This window comes from Scyliorhinus torazame, unplaced genomic scaffold (genome assembly GCF_047496885.1).
Source record: "Scyliorhinus torazame isolate Kashiwa2021f unplaced genomic scaffold, sScyTor2.1 scaffold_536, whole genome shotgun sequence".
NCBI classification, from domain to species: domain Eukaryota; kingdom Metazoa; phylum Chordata; class Chondrichthyes; order Carcharhiniformes; family Scyliorhinidae; genus Scyliorhinus; species Scyliorhinus torazame.
The window spans coordinates 34,492-48,168 of NW_027308263.1; the positions used below are offsets into that span (position 1 = coordinate 34,492).

The window sequence follows — 13,677 nt, forward strand, 5'->3', positions numbered from 1 at the left end:
GGGGAAATGGCCTATTTGACCAACAATCATTAATCATGCAATCAGGTAAATCAGAATCAGTTTGCTTCCCAGTTGGCTATAGGAAGGCGGTGACCAATGAGGATGGGTGACCAATGGGGCGGGTGTGCGGTGGGGGAGGGGACTATGTGAGTGGGATAGTTAGTTGCAGGAAGTCATGTGATGAAACCTCCAGGAATATATCCAACCAGAGTTGGCAACCCTCTGTTACACCTGTGACTCAAAAGCTCAGCCTGACGTAACAACTGGAATACACGTAACTATATTCCTCTAGCAGCAATGTCATTGTCTAATAGCGTTTCCTCTTTTAAACTACACAGGAAAACAATGGAACTTTTCCAGGAAAATAGAGAGGAACATCTTCAGAAATCACAGGAAAAAGAATCCAGATCGTAGAATTCATTGGTGGCAGAGAGACTGTTTCCAGCAGGATTATCACCACTGTGAGTCGCATCTTTTAAGTTTCTTGCTGCCCAGGGCAATAATACTGATGTGTAACTCTTGTCTGTTTTCCCTGGGGTAGAAAAAGAGAACAAAATTGTTACAATCTGGAATGTGCTGCGGGAGAGGGTGGAAGTGGCAGATTCAATAGTAACTTTCGAAAGGGAATTGGACAAATACTTGAAATGTGCAGTGCTCTGGGGGAAAGAGCTGGGAAGTGGGACTAACCCACTATCCCGTTCAATAGAATTGGCACGCAGGGATGAAAATAAGTCTGAATCAAACATGGGGCCTTCATCACCAGCGCGAGCTGCCATCTTTCTGTGCTGCAATATTCTTGGATTCTCTGAAGATTCCCTCAAGCTTGACACAAATAAATTGCTGACACCTTTTGCAGTGAAAATTTACCAGCCCGTTGCCCTGAGGAAAAAGTATTTGACAATTAAAGAAGAAAGGAGTTGTATTTTTACAGTGCAGTTAACGGCTTTGGGAGATCTCAAAGCGCTTTATAGTCTATGAAGTGTATTCGCTATTGTAATGTGGGAAATGCAGCAGCAAAATTGCAACTCAGCAAGCTCCCACAAACAGCAATGAGATAATGACCAGATATTCCAGTGATGTTGATTGATCTTCAACATGTTACCCTGGGGAGAGATCCCTACTGCTCTTTGGAATAGTGTTGTTGCGTTTTTTAAATTTCACATGAGAGAGGAAACAGGGCTTGGATTTAACTTGCTTATGTGAAAGACAGTGCTTCCAGCAAAGTGGCACTCCCTCACTACTTACTACATTGGAAGTCCAAAGACGTGCAGGGTAGGTGGATTGGCCATGCTAAATTGACCCAACGTGTCCAAAAGGTTAGGTGGGATTACTGGGTTACGAGGATAGGGTGGAGGCGTAGGTGCTCTTTCCAAGGGCCGGTGCAGACTCAATGGGCTGAAAGGCCTCCTTCTGCACGATAGGGATTCTATGATTTTATGATTCTATGAGTCTCAGCCTGGATTTTATGATCCAGTCTCTGGAGTGTCACTTGGATGGACAACCTTCTGACTCCGAGGTGAGGGTGCTACTCAGTACACCACAGCTGACAGCAGAGTGAAGGTGATGTGAAACAAGCCTCCATGATGAGGGAATAGTATTGTCAGCCACTTTATGCAGAACCGTTAAGGAAGAAGTGATACGTCTGGTGCGTCTGCCTTATCTTCGCTCCTGTACTTTGCCACCATGGCACATTTAGCTTTGACTGTTCCTCAATAAAACATAATGGAATATTTGTTGTACTGTGAGGAACTAAGACCGTACACTATATTTTTAATAATACATATAAATATGATGTGGAGATGCCGGCGTTGGACTGGGGTGAGCACAGAGCATATAAATATGCTCATAGCTAAAATTTCTAAAATTTAAAAAAGTGAACAATGACCTTTAAAATTGAACAGTCTGTTACCCCGAAACAAAAGAAGCTACTTGGGCTTTAGGAAAACTCACATCCTGTTATATCTGAGGTGCCACTAATGATCTCCTGTGGACTCTACAGCCCAACTTCAAAGAGAGCTATACGAAGGCTATCTGCATTTGATAGCCTAGTCTGGCCAATGGAGACGGAATCTCACTAAGACAATGGTCTCCCAAACATTTCCTTTGACCCATAATGGTTGAGACATTATCAACCTAGAACACAAAGCCAATTTCCATACACTGGATCCTTTGTTGAAGATATTGTGGAGAGGTAAAGTCACATGACCTCGGCCTCTGGCTTGCTGAACAAGTAATATTGCCTTGCTGAACTGAATATCACGTCTACTGTTAAACAGCTGACTAGCACGCCACACCAAAAGAGCTCTATCCCAGATTAGCCTGGGCACCTGGCCCTGCTTCTGCTGGAAGCCTGTACCATCACCTAAAAGATTGCTTCATCTTTGCATGCCTGTCTCACCATGTGAAGTCAATACTGTCATAATATACACCAGTATATCATGGTGCAGACACACACACACTGATGGACACACAGCTGGACCAATCAACACACACAACACCGCAGCCAATCACCAGTTAGAGCACATGCACTATAAAGACAGGGGGCATCAGAGTTCCCGCTCATTCGAGTAGCAGCTAGCTAGGAGCACAGAGCTCACAGCCTGCAACACAGACATTCATCATGTGCTGAGTGCATAGACTGGTTAGGACAAGGCATAGGTCTTTAGTTCAATCTAATATCGTGTTAACCCACAGTAAAAGTATGTTAAGCAGTTTATGACTTAATAAAATAGTGTTGCACTATTTTAAGTGTTGATGGCCTGTATGTGTTCCACGGATCCAGAGCGCCCAACACAACAAATACGACTGGAAAATGAATGGTTAAGCATCGGTTTTCAACCTACTGACCTCCGTGAAGGTCATTAGAATTTTATTCTGGACTCTGTAATCCATGTATTACAACATATATTTTCTCTGTGGTCTCTGCACTGAAAATCTTTCTTTTTTTCTACCCCTCTCTTTACTAATTGAGTGTGGAGGCAGACATTGCAGCCCTCCTTTTGCGTTTTGAGTGTGTGCAAATAAACCAACCCTTTGAGTTCATCCCACCTCAAGTTTGCTGTGGGGTTATTAATAGAAAATGGGATTGCTTCAAAACAAGGGGCTGGGAAATTAGTTACTGCTTATAAAGAGGAGAACCAATCAAAATGCCAATCTGTTTATGGATGGATTGTGAGAAGAGTAATTAGTGCTGTTTAAATTAACCCTTCCCCTCCCATCCAGGACAGTACAGGTGACTAGAACATTTTCCCCCTCCCACTCCTCTAACATGGAGTGTACAAACATCTGGTACAAACATCTGCTTCACTCAGATGATAAATTGCTGCCCGATTCTGTGTCGGCGAGTTGCTTTCAAACAGATCGCTGTTGTGACTTTGTATGAGAAGTATTTGGATGCCTCTTCCTAACTAGCATTGGCAACTCTGATTGGTCCTATTCCCAGATGTTTTATCACATAACCTCTCATCCCTCATTCCTGGCAACACATTCTTGTAAACATCACCTTCCTGCACCAAGTGTGAAGTCAGCGACTCTGTTACCTGGTTGGTTGGATGATTGCCACCAATCAGTCAAACAGCCAATTTCTTTCCATCTCCCAACATTTTTACAAGCAACAAATGAAAGTGCTCAAAGAAAATTAAAGTAACATGCAGATTCCTTTCAATGTCCAGATTTCTTTCCCCCTGCGTTGTGCTTGCCACAATGTCCAGGAGATTAATCCCTTAATTCCTGGAGACTCCAGGACAGTCCTGGGGAGTTGGCAACCCCCCCCCACCCCTACCATGCATGGACCAAAAGCATCACTGCTTTGGCTTGTGAGAGTTCAAAGGTGAAAATGGCTGACCTTTGTCCCCTTAACAAAAGTCTGCCCCCTTTAGTCATAAGGGGTCTGGTTGATAAAACGATTAGTACCTCACACCCAGTAAACATTAACTGATTGGCAGTTGAGAATCATTTTAAATGTAGCTTTAAAAGTGAAATTGGGTAAAATATATTGAACTTCGACTTTCTAACAATCACCAGTTGGCAGAGTGAAATTGTCTGGTAGCACAAGTGGATAGCACTGTGGTTTCACAGCGCCAGGGTCCCAGGTTTGATTCCCCACTGGGTCACTGTCTGTGCGGAGTCTGCACGTTCTCCCCGTGTCTGCGTGGGTTTCCTCCGGGTGCTCCCGTCTCCTCCCACAGTCCAAAGACGTGCAGGTTAGGTGGATTGGCCATGACAAATTGCCCTTAGTGACCAAAAAAAAAGGGTTAGGAGAGGTTATTGGGTTACGGGGATAGGGTGGAAGTGAGGGCTTAAGTGGGTCGGTGCAGACTCGATGGGCCGAATGGCCTCCTTCTGCGCTGTATGTTCTCTGACCGATTTGTTAACTAACAACTTTAATTCTATGGATTTAAAGCATCACCCAATGCCCTTGAAAGCATTTAGATGAACATTATAGATCCTGGAGTGATATTGCTTGATTAAATGTCAAGAACATTGTTCTGCTTTTCTTTCATTTGAGCCCACGGAGGTTCCATTCATTATTCTTTCTTCAGAAGATCAGATTCCTGATTAGAATAGGTCTTGGCAAGAGGCAGTTACCATGGTTTCCGTGGAATATTTTTGAGGCCTCTTGTCAGCCATGTCGATAAATGGCGGTTCTGATAATTCGGGCTCGTTCTCTGATGAAGCCAGCAGGGGGAATCCTTGTCCTCTTGCTGGTAGCAGTTGCAAAATTTGTAACAATAGAATGAATCTCTTGTTTGTGAAACCCTTGTCATCTTCCTTGATATTTAGTAATATTAAAGGTATATTTTAAATTCATACCTGAACAGCTTTATTCAGGCCTATTTTTGTGTCCCTCCAAATAGCTTTTCCTACTATCCGTGCACCTTATGTAGGCTAGAGATTCTTTGAAGGCATCAGCAGTGTAGAGCTCACATATGTGAGTCACAGTACTGAGGGAGTGCTGCAATGTTGGAGTTGCCGTTTTTGATGACCTGTTAAACCGAGGCTCCGCCCACCCCTCACAGATAAACAATTCCTGTGGCATTATTTTGAGGAAGAGCATGGGATTAATCTGGTCAAACGTTATCTCTCAATTAACATCACAAAAACAGAGATTATCTGTTCATTGTCACACTGCTGATTGTGGGAGCTTGCTGTGCCGCCATGGTTCCTACATTTTAACAGTGACTATGCTTCAGGAGTACTTTATTGGCTCTGGTGGTGGTGAAAGTTGCTATAAAAGTTTTTTTTTTTACAAATTTAGAGTACCCAATTCATTTTTTTCCACTTAAAGGGCAATTTAGCGTGTCCAATCCACCTACCCTGCATATCTTTGGGTTGTGGGGCCGAAACCCACGCAAACACGGGGAAGATGTGCAAACCCCACACGGACAGTGACCCAGAGCCAGGATCGAACCGGGGACCTTGGCGGCGTGAGACTACAGTGCTAACCACTGCGCCACCGTGCTGCCCCAGTTGCTATAAAAATGCAAGTCATTCTTTTTATATCCTGACCATGACAGTGTAGGAGATCATGCTTCCCATTTTTGAATAGGGGTAAGTAGTGGCATTGGGAAGAATTCTGAAGCCCTTCCCACTGGCGGGATTTTCTGGTCACATCAAAGTCTATCCCCGCCACGTGTTCCCGCTGGGGGCATGGGCAAGGAATATAAACTGCCATTGACTTTGGTGGGGTGACGAGCCATCTCCGCCATGGGAAAACTCACCATATGGGGGTGCTGGAGATATGAGGGGCGGGCTTCTCTAATTCCGCGGCAGAGTGTCCACGCCGTCGTAAACGCCGTCGCGTTTTATGATGGCGTGAACGGGCCGAGCCGAGGACTAATTCAAGCCCCTACAGAGGGCCAGCAAGGCACTGGAGCGGTTCACGCCGCTCCAGCTGCCAATCCTGGCACGAACTGGGTGCCGCGGGATCCGCACATGCGCAGTGGCACCGGCACCAACGCGCGCTTGCGCAGTGGCCTCGACGTAACATGGCACAGGGCTACATGGGTCGGTGCGGAGGGGAAAGGAGGCCCCCAGCCAGAGCGGCCAGCCCGCCAATCGGTGGGCCCCGATCGCAGGCCAGGCCTCATCGGAGGCCCCCCCCGGGGTCGGATCCCCCCTCACCCCCCCACAGGCCGCCCCCTGACACTTCAACGGCGAGTTCCCGCCGGTTGAGAGCAGGTGTGGACGGCGCCGGCGGGGCTCGCCGTTTTTACGATGGCCGCTCGGTCCATCCCGGGCCGAGAATCGGCGAGCCGGCCGCGTAGATAGGCCACTCAGCGAGGGATCGCGTGCTGACGTAGGGGCGGTGTGGCGCGATTCGCGCCGGTCGCGGGGATTCTCCGGCCCGGCCCTGGGCTGAGAGAATCCCAGTAATCCAGAGACCCGGGCTTCTATGGTCTGGGGACATGCGTTCAAATCCCACCATGGCAGCTATTGGAATTTAAATTCAATCAACAAAATCTGGAATTTAAAGCTAGCCTAAGTAATAATGTAAAACCCCATCTGGGTCACTGATCTTTGGGGAAGGCAATCTGTCATCTTTACCTGGTCTGGCCTAATGTGACCCACGTAACGTGGTTGACTTTTAACTACCCTCTGAAATGGTCGAGCAAGCCACTCAATTCAAAGGCCATTAGGAACAGGCAATAAATGCTGGACTCGCCAGTGACGCCCACATCCGAGGAAAAGATATTGTAAAAATGTTTGTAGATTTAAAGCTCTTATGAAAAAGTATTATTTATTAGATAAGTTTCTCAACCAAATTCCTCAGTTGATAAGTGCATCATGTGGTTTTGTATTGAACGGCACAGGTTTAGAAGGTCCCGATTTGAGTTTGGGGTTTGCTGTGGTTTAATTTGGACTGGTGGAGGGGCAGTGATGCATTGCCACAATCAGACTCAATCACTTTCTAACGGCCCCTGTACAGAGAAGACCGGTATGGATTCTTATTGGTACATAACTTACTGACGCTGAATGTCCAGGATGACAAATAAAGACTGTGCTGCGAGGGGGCATCTGCAGTCCAGCATAAATCGGAGAATGCTTTGAGGGTGACTTTAATCAAGAGGGCGAAAGGAGATGTTCTTTATAAAGGAAGCGTGTTTTTTCTCCTTTGTCCACTTTGTTTCCTGTTGCGTCAGTTTAGCTCAGTTTCGGAAAGAAAATCATCATTTACCCCTCAAACGTGTTCCACCTTTCAGATGCATCATGGCTGACCTGTATCTTCACTCCATTGATCTGTCTTGGATTCATCGTCCCTAATACCCTTGTCTAACAACAATCTATCGATCTTTGTTTTGAAGTGTTCAGGTGACCACGCCCCCCGATTTCGGTGTTGGCAACCGGAGAATCCAGCCCCCTATTTTTAAATTAGACTTTAAACTGTGGCTCTACCTGCCCTTGCAGTTGGATTTAAATATGGCACTGTTTAAACAAATTCTCCCCAGTGTCCTGACCAATATTTGTCCCTCAACCAATATCATTAAAATATCCTCTCTGCTTGTGGGGCCTTGATGTGCAAAAATTGACTGTCAAGTTTCCCTGCGTTACAAAAGGGTTTCAGAAGTCCTTCATTGGCTGAGGAGCATTTTTGCCTGTACTGGAGTTATGAAAGGTGCTTTGGAAATACGAGCTCTCCCTTAATGGGTTTCTTTCTTTAATTAACCCAAACTGTCTTGAGGATTTGCATCTTAGGTTGCAAATGGCCCATATAGAACATATTTCACAAAGAAGTACAAGTGATATTAATACCACTGAGCCATCTCCTGCCAACCAAGGGAAGTAATTGGGGTAGAAACGTAACTGCGATGCCCGTGTCATCAAGCCGCCCGCTAAGATTCATACACAAGTACAAGGTGCCAGAGATGGCTGATGCCTGCAAAACATAGCCCGGGCAAGATTCAATGCCTTCAGGAGAGGAGGAAAGGAAAAGAAAATGATTAAAACTGACAGGATGTTGTGAAGTCGTTTTTAATTATCAGGTTGTGCTAAACAGGGTAATAGTGGTACAGAGTTGATGCCCTGGAGGGCTGTATAATTAGAACTAGGATACTGTGCTGATGTTCTGCGTTTATGAATCATCTAGAACCGCCCTCCAACAAATTTTGATCTCCAGGAAGTGAAAGATAAGGAATTAGGCAAATACATTAGCCGAAAAATATCAAAGAACCTGGAAAGGGATTTGTGTTCCACCATGCCTTGACTTAACCACTTTCACACATTTATTAGCACTAATTTGAATTGATAACAAAGAACAAATAACCTGGGGTTTTGTGACCATGTCAAAGATTACATGGGGTTCTGAAAGTCCTCACTCTGAGGAATCAATCAGCCCAGACTAATACTTTAATTAACACTTTTACTTCTGAGGAAACTAATTTAATCAATGCACGGGATCCGGTTCATAGCGCAGCAGCAGGGTTTTGGCCACTCGCTGAATGGAAGCAAAAGATGTCTGCTGTCATGGCAACAGAGGAAGGATTACTTTGCCCTGTTAAAGGGCCTTTTTTTTATCCCCTTCACGGAAGCTTTTGTCAAGCCACTAGCAGATGACATGGAGTCTGATGAAAGATCTTTTCAGATCAAAGCACAAGGTAAACTATGAATGACTGACTTCGAGAAACGCCGTCGAGCGAAGATTCTCGACAGCGGAAAAAAATAGAAAAGAAAGCGTCGGTTAGGGAGAGGGCTCGACACAATTCTGCAGCTGTAATATTTGAAGCAATTAGATACAGTGTGATCAAGAAGAACTTTCCGGAATATTTCCGGTCCGTTCAAATGAGGAAGTTGGTGGCAACGTTTCGTTTTTTGTGATGGCAGCAAATTTTGCTAATGAGGGCACTTAGAATTTCAGACTGAAAATAAATGGAACAAAGATTTATCCAGCATAAATATATAGAATAATAGATACCTGAGAGTGAGTTACAGGCTGGAATCTTATCAAGAAGTTTGTGGGGCTTGTATATAAAATATATATGCAGGATTGAGTTATAGCTTAGAATCTAATCGAGGATGTTTGGGTGGTTTGTATATAGAATAACAAATATCCAGGAGTGAATTACAAGTTGGAATCATAATGGAGGGGTTCAGGTGGTTCATGTCTAGAATGATGGATACCAGGTTGTGAGTTCCAGGCTGGAATCTAATTGAGGGATTTAGCTGGTTTATATCTAGAATAACAGATATCCGGGAATGAATTACGGGCTATAATGGCTCAGGGGGTTTACGTATGGAATAACATATACCCAGGTGTGTGTTTTATATGGAATAACAGATATCCGGGAATGAGTTACAGCTGTAATGGCTCAGGGGGTTTATATATAGAATAACATATACCCGGGTGCCTGGTATGGAGGGCATAAGCTATGAGGAGCGATTGAATAAACTCGGTTTGTTCTCACTGGAACGAAGGAGGTTGAGGGGCGACCTGATAGAGGTATACAAAATTATGAGGGGCATAGACAGAGTGGATAGTCAGAGGCTTTTCTCCAGGGTAGAGGGGTCAATTACTAGGGGGCATAGGTTTAAGGTGAGAGGGGCAAGGTTTAGAGTAGATGTACGAGGCAAGTTTTTTACGCAGAGGGTAGTGGGTGCCTGGAACCCGCTACCGGAGGAGGTAGTGGAAGCAGGGACGATAGGGACATTTAAGGGGCATCTTGACAAATATATGAATAGGATGGGAATAGAAGGATACGGACCCAGGAAGTGTAGAAGATTGTAGTTTAGTCGGGCAGTATGGTCGGCACGGGCTTGGAGGGCCGAAGGGCCTGTTCCTGTGCTGTACATTTCTTTGTTCTTTGTTTGTTTTATATGGAATAACAGATATCCGGAAGTGTGTTATAGGCTAGAATCTAATCAAATGGTTCAGGTGGGTTGTAGAGGCCAGATTTTCACAATGGTGCAGGGGCTTTCTGTCATTGTGAAAATGGCTGAACATTGTAAGTCCTGTGATGAACACAGCATTCCCCATTTTCATGGGAGTGGGTATGTTTCGTGCAAGTGCAGTTTATGAAGGAAGCTGACCACTTAAATCACTAAAGTGGGCCTTCGATGGTGACACCAAAGTGTGCAGATCAGACCTGGTAAGAGCAGGTCCGAGCTTTGTGGATTTGCCTGGGTAACGAGGGTATCCCTTTGAATCTGTTCTCAGGACACCTTTGGGGGCGATCAGGTATCCTTTGCAATTTTTAAAAGTAGGCACAAGTAATGCATAGACTCATAACTGTCAAGTTCAGTGAAACTGTCAACAGACCTACAAAATCAATTGTCAGAACTATCGGACTCAAAAAGTGTTAAGAGGACCTGTCAAAAGGAGCTGGAGTCAAGGCATTTGAAAGTCCTGCCCTTTAAATCTTTGAAAAAATGTCTGGAGTGTTAAAAAAATAAGATTTCTTGCTGTTTTACCCAGTTGGTTGGCATAAACTGAGGGCTTTCATTATTGAATGACTTCCTCATGACTAATTTCACAATCATCTATTATCAAAGTAGGGCGTCTGCCTTAGTTTGCCAGGTACAATAGTAGTAGGCTCTTTGAAGTGGGACTATGAAATCCAATGCTTGTTGCTAAAAGGGATTGGGCACCTAAATGAAATGTTTGTTGTTATAAGGATTTATGTAATTGAAGGAATGTTACTGTAGTAAATGGGTTTTTATGAATGGGAATGTTTCTTCAATATCGTGAAGTTTGCAAGTGACACTGAGAATGTTATTTTATAGAACTTTCTTTTATCTCATCTCGACATGGGCCCGGAGGTCTGCCCAGGGTGAATAATTAGTGAGTTGGCATGGTATGTAAGGGCAAAGGGTGTTGTGTGAGGGTCATGGGTTGGCACGAATTGACACTAAATTAACATAGAGACTATAAAGGGCCATTGGGGTGGCTGGAGTGGCATAGGCTGACAGGCAGTCATTGAGGGATTTAGAGTGAGCACAGGGTATGAGGTGCCGTGGATGGGACATGGTGTGTGTGTGGGTGGGGGGGGGGGGGGGGGGGGGTGACGGTGAGGGGGTCAGGAATGTTTCAAGTTTTTTAAAATTTTGCACAAATTTCCAGCTCACCAATGATGGAGGAGCCCAGCACACATGTGCAACACATAAGGTTGAAGCATTCACATTAATCTTCAGCCAGAAGTGCTGAGTGGATGATCCATCTCAGCCTCCAGCATCACAAATATCAGTCTTCAGATAATTCGATTCACTCCACATGATAACAAGAAATGGCTGGAGGCACCGGACACTGCAAAGGCTATGGGCCCTGACAATATTCCAGCAATAGCACTGAAGAATTGTGCTCCAGAATTTGCCATGCTCCTAGCCAAACTGTTCCAGTACAGCTACAACACTGGCATCTATATATCCGGCAATGTAGAAAATTGCTCAGGTATGTCCTGTAAACAACAAGCAGGACAGGCAGTATCTGCCCCATTCGTCTTTTAAAAATTAATTTATGAGATGTGGGCGTCCTTTAGAAAGTGGTGGTAAGCGACCTTCTTGACCAAGTGCAGGCCCTGAGGTATAGATACACTCACAGTGCTGTTAGGGAGGGAGTCCCAGGATTTTGACCCAGTGACAGTGAAGGAACAGCAATATATTTCCAAGTTGGCATGATGAGTGACTTGGAGGGAAACCTCCAGGTGGTGGGGTTCCCAGGTATCTGCTGCCCCTGTCTTTATAGTTAGTAGTGATCATGAGTTTGGAAGGTGCTGCCTAAGGAACCTTGGTGAGTTTCTGCAGTGCATCTTGTAGATGGGACACACGGCTGCCATTGTACGTCAGTGGTGAAGGGTTTGAATGTTTGTGGAAGGGGGAGCAATCAAGCGGGGCTGCTTAGTCCTGGATGGTGTTGAGCTTCTCGAGTGTTGTTGGAGCTGCACTTATCCAGGCAAGTGGAGAGTATTCCATCACACTCCTGACTTGTGCCTTGTAGATGGTGATCAGGCTTTGGAGGGGTCAGGAGGTGGGATACTTGCCGTAGGATTCCTAGCCATTGACCTGCTCTGGTAGTCACAGTATTTATATGGCTGGTCCAGTTCAGTGTGACAAATAACATTGGTGCCACACAAGTATCAGGCAATGACCATCTCCAACAAGAGCGAATCTAACCATCACCCTCTTGACATTCAATGGCATTACCATCGCTGAATCCCCCACTATCAACATCCTGGAGGTTACCATTGACCAAAACTCAACTGGACTAGCCAGATAAATACTGTGGCTACCAGAGCAGGTCAGGGGCTAGGGATCCTGTGGCGAGTAACTCACCTCCTGACTCTCCAAAGTCTCTCCACAATCTACCAGGCACAAGTCAAGAGTGTGATGGAATTGCCTGGTTGAGTGCAGCTCCAACAACACTCTCAAAGCTCAAATCATCCAGGACTAAAGAAGCCCTCTCGATTGTCACCCCTTCTACAAACATTCACTCCCTGCGTCACTGACGAACAGTGGCAGCCGTGTGTATCATCAACATGATGCACGGCAGGAACGCTTCAAGACTCCTTCGACAGAACCTTCTAAACTCTCCACTGCTCCCATCTGAATGACAAGGGCAGCAGACACATTGGAACACCACCACCTACATGTTCCCCTCGAAGTCACTCAACATCCTGACTGGTAAATATATTCCTGCTTCTTCACTGTCATTGGGTCCAAAACCTGGAACTCCCTCCATAACAATACTGTGGATGCACCGACACCACACGGACAGCAGCAGTTCAGGAAATCAGCTAACCGCCACCTTCTCAAATGCAACCTGGGATGAGCAATAAATGCTCAACTTGCCAGCGACACGCACATCCCGTAAATTAATTTTTTTAAAGAGTTAATTGCATTCTGGAATCTAATTGAGAGATTCATGTGGTTAATATGTCGAATACCCTGGGAGTCTGATCTAGGTTGGAATCTAATGAGGTGTTCATTGGGATGGGATTTGTGGGGGGAGGTGCTTCATAAAACCTACCTGTCTGCCCAAGCGTTTGGTCACCTGTCTTAATAATCTCCTTTGGAGGTTCGGTGTCACACTTTGTTTGCTAACTCTTCTATGAAGGGCCTTGGGATGTTTTACATAATAATAATCTTTATTATTCTCACAAGTAGGCTTACATTAACACTGCAATGAAGTTACTGTCAAAAGCCCCGAGTCGCCACATTCGGGCGCCTGATTGGGTACACAGAGGGAGAATTTAGAATGTCCAATTCAACTAACAGTGCGTCTTTCGGGACTTGTGAGAGGAAACCGGAGCACCCGGAGGAAACCCACGCAGACACGGGGAGAACGTGCAGACTCCTCACAGACAGTGACCCAAGCTGGGAATTGAACCTGGGACCCTGGAGCTGTGAAGCCATAGTGCTAAACACTGTGCTACCGTGCGTTAAAGGTGCTATATAAATGTCAGTTGCCGTTGAGTGGGCCAATCCGAGATGGGGCAATAACTAGCCTCAGTGTTGCTGGTCCAGAGAAGAAAACAAATCAGCCTGGCCCCCCTTGCCTGACTGCCATTCCTCAATTCCTCCTGGAAAGTTACTGGACGGGATTCTCCGTCCCACCAGCCGGCCAATGGGGTTTCCCGTTGTGAGCAGCCCCATGTTGTCGGGAAATCCCCGAGCGTGGGTGCACTGCCCACGCAACGGAGAATCCGGCCAGCGGAGAATCCAGCCCATTGCGTTTGGATATTGAGTTTG

At 45.6% G+C, this 13,677-nt stretch overlaps 1 long non-coding RNA gene across 2 annotated transcripts in view; it reads left to right on the top strand.

Moving 5' to 3' along the window:
• The first annotated feature begins 342 nt into the window (after positions 1-342).
• The window catches only part of LOC140406449 (uncharacterized), a 104,446-nt gene continuing 91,111 nt past the window's right edge, over positions 343-13,677 (top strand). For both annotated transcript variants that reach the window (XR_011939154.1, XR_011939155.1), the window contains exon 1: positions 343-461. This is a non-coding gene — a long non-coding RNA (uncharacterized lncRNA). The remainder of the gene's footprint in view (positions 462-13,677) is intronic.